At 38.5% G+C, this 3,647-nt stretch overlaps 1 long non-coding RNA gene across 1 annotated transcript; it reads right to left on the reverse strand.

The window, feature by feature from the left end:
• On the reverse strand, positions 1–2,952 carry LOC308328960. The gene is made up of 3 exons (XR_013965343.1): positions 2,910–2,952; positions 1,350–1,438; positions 1–630 (listed from the first exon to the last, which is right to left on the reverse strand). It is a non-coding gene; the product is annotated as an uncharacterized lncRNA (long non-coding RNA).
• Between the last annotated feature and the right edge of the window lie 695 nt (positions 2,953–3,647).

Consider the following 3,647-nt stretch of genomic DNA (forward strand, 5'->3'; position numbering starts at 1 on the left):
TGAGATGAGAGATTAGATAATTTTAGATGAGACATTTTGCATAATGAGTAATTATTAATAATTACTTTTGGTATTTTAAGTACATTTTCTACCAAAACCTTTGTACCTTTACTCGAGTACATGTTGAATTGTAACGGAGTATTTCTATATTGCAGTATTGCCTACTTTTTTTAAGTAAAAAGTTTGAGTTATGTTTCCACCACTGGAAAAAGCCTGCATATAATATATATATATATATATATATATGTATCTGTTGATATCGGCAATTAGGAGTTGGACAATATCCAACACGGACTGTCGGACATCCCTTGATTTGTGTGATTTTGTGGCATTTTGTTTACTTTTGTTAACAACCAAAGAGCACACCCAGTATGTATCACAAGGCTATTTCCACCAGTCAGGTGTACTTATATCTACATCTCATAAGCGGCCATGAACTAAACACTACAGATATCACAATTTGACTTTGGCAGCAGCAAGAAACGACTGATATGCAAAGCTCTTCAGCCATGCTTCTCTCTATACAAACACTCATAATGTCCACATGGACATAGCAGCCATGATGGGGTGGTTCACACAGGAGACCAGGTTCAGTGTTCCAGCAGCATCTACGGTCATCTCCATCTACATCTAGAAAGAAAGAAAGACATCAGAAGCTGACCATATCACTCACAGTAATAGAAACATTTTAAAAGGATCTCTGGCTAATAAGACAAATATTCCTTAACATTATACTTGCCATCTATAACTAAAATATAAACCAGTTAAATATTTTATTTCTTTCATATAATCTTTTACTACATAGGAACTGTTCCCGTCGCAGGTCCATGTGTGGTCCAGCCCTATGGAATGCACTTGCTAATAAAAAGTACTTAAAATATTGCTTTGATGCTTATATCAATTAAGCTGTTTTTGTATTAGCAAACACACGGACAGGCCTCTTTCATACTGGAGTAATTCATCCGCTTCATTTACAGACATCAGTAAAACGTGACATGACGTCCGTATTTAAAATACAACAGCAGCGCTTATTTTCCAGATCCAAACTTAGCGTTGCACAAAGCTTGCTTAATAGCGACATCAATTCATTCCAATCCACATTAAATGTCGCGCTCTGCGCGTTCATTAATCCGTATGGTATCGCTCATTTCATTAGCTTCAATAGCGTGACACATCCATTATGGTTAGATCCTTCCAATCGATCCAATTTCAATACTTGTGTCCGTATCAGAGTAAAGATTTCAACTTGAATGTAGGGCCAATATGCCTTTCTTTCTTTTATCACCAGAGATATACGGTTTAACAACTTGCTCACACTTTGGGACTTGGGCGTCTTGTAGTTTACTCACTTGTAGCCGTTTGTCGATGGTGATTGATGATGACTGCATGTCACACCCCTCTCTGAGGCTAGGGTAGTATGAACAAACGGATGGCACGGCTACGCAGTTGGGCAGAGTTTAAGCAAGATTTATTAACCCCAAGTGACAGACAAGTGATAACAACAAAGCAGTGGTGGAAAATAACGAAGTACAATTACTTCGTTACTGTACTTAAGTACAAGTTTGGAGAATTTGTACTTTTGACTACTTTTCTTTTGCTGTATTTTTACTTTTACTTCGTTACATTTACAAGGAAAAAAAATCGTACTTTTAATGCGCTATATTTAAAATCGGACACCTCGTTACTCGCTACAAATTAAATAATAAAATCTTATATTTGTCTTACTGGAGGAATGCGCAGTTGAGAATTGAAGAGGGCTGCTCCACTCTCAGATAATAGGGGGGCGGAGTTGTGTTCTGCTGCCTGGCCTGCTTTGAAGACGGCAAGACGCACACACTGTGTTTTGTCACACGCATTCAACATGGATGACCGAGACACAGTCTTAGCAGAAGGATTTTTTATTTTTGTCCTTGCCTTATGCCTTACGCCCATGCCTTAATATTTAGCGGAAAACCAACCAATAAGTCCCTATCCGACACAAATTAACTAATCTTTCTCAGCCGTCACTGGAGCGCGCATCTAGCTACTGCATGATCATGCACGCTGACAGACAGCAGACACTGTCCCAACTCCTAACACAAACACTGAGGGAACTTGTTGTACACACATAATGTGCCACGAAAAATAGCTTCCAATAGCTTAGTTGGTTATTATCGCTTCGAGGAGGTACGTGTCCATAATATCGCCACGAACGGCCAACAAAAGACATCTCTCTTCCACAGTGAATGAAGCGCAGTGATGCCTAATTTATTCTTCGCCGTACAAAGTGTTCCGTGCTGAAAATAGCTGATATACAAGCTCACAACTCGTCGCGTCCGGACACGTTGTGAGCTTGTAGATCAGCCAACCCCAGCATGCGGAGATGCAGGCTCTGAGAACGTTCAGAAACTTTTGCCTTCACAATAAAAGCATGCAAAAGCCCATATAGAGAAGGACAAATAATTCGGTGGCATTTCACATTGCAAAAGAGCAATTTTTGTACATTTTATTTGAGGTACTTTTATACTTTTACTTAAGTAACTTTCTTAATGGGCACTTTGTACTTTTACTTAAGTAATTTTCAAGTAGAGAATCAGTACTTCTACTTAAGTAAAATATTTTTGTACTTTTTCCACCACTGCAACAAAGGAGACCAAACGTCTGCAAAATAGAAATAAAAAAAGATATATTCAAAACAAAGTACTGCATATCATATATAACCACATAAATCAAACTCATTTCCAAATAAATCATTATCATATGATATAAGTATTTATAAATCCAGCCTTTTCAAATGTACATTAAATAATTATAATCTATATATATATATATAAAACATTATATATATATATATATATATATCATAATAAACATCACAGTAATAGATCTATTGTAAACCATGGTATTAAATAATAACAAAATAACATCACCTCCTCAGAGACAGCTCCTTCCCCGACCAACAGCAGCAGAGTGTGCAGACAGACTGACTTGGATATTCAGTCTCTGAGCTTTATACCCCCCATGGCCCCTCCCACTAGACTGGACCAACTGAATAGGGGTCAACATGATCCACAACATGTCAACTCTGCCTGGCTTGGCACAAAACACATTCATATACATTATATTCATATTCACATTTAAGTTGAGCTTGTAGCTCTATTTTAAAGTCTTTTTAGGTTTCCCAAAAGTCCTTTAATCCTTTGATGTCCTTCTGTGACAGGCAATCCTCCCCCTCCCTGGAAGGGGAGTTGGTTTGGCCCAATATAGAGTTCAGCTGCTTAAAGAGACAGGAATCTAGAGAGCAGTGTGTGTGTGTGTGTGTGTGTGTGTGTGTGTGTGTGTGTGTGTGTGTGTGTGTGTGTGTGTGTGTGTGTGTGTGTGTGTGTGTGTGTGTGTGTGTGTTCAGTTTGCTGCTTCTTAGTAGTCTTTGCATGTCCTAACAGTGCGCGCTTACTGAAAGGCATGTACACTAGCAGCAAACAGTGACAGGGTGGGGTCACACTGTCACACTGCAACAGGTTGATATTATGGTAGGAGTTTGTGTCGTGTGAGTGTAATGGTTTCAAAATAAACGGGGCAAACAAAACAAGAACAGGCTCCAGACATAAACTAAATAAAGGTCTCAAAAAACAGACGAGCGCAGGGTTCAATAAACAAATAATAAAGTA

The sequence above is a fragment of the Protomyctophum bolini genome (assembly GCF_963924005.1).
Source record: "Protomyctophum bolini genome assembly, chromosome: 15".
Taxonomy (NCBI): domain Eukaryota; kingdom Metazoa; phylum Chordata; class Actinopteri; order Myctophiformes; family Myctophidae; genus Protomyctophum; species Protomyctophum bolini.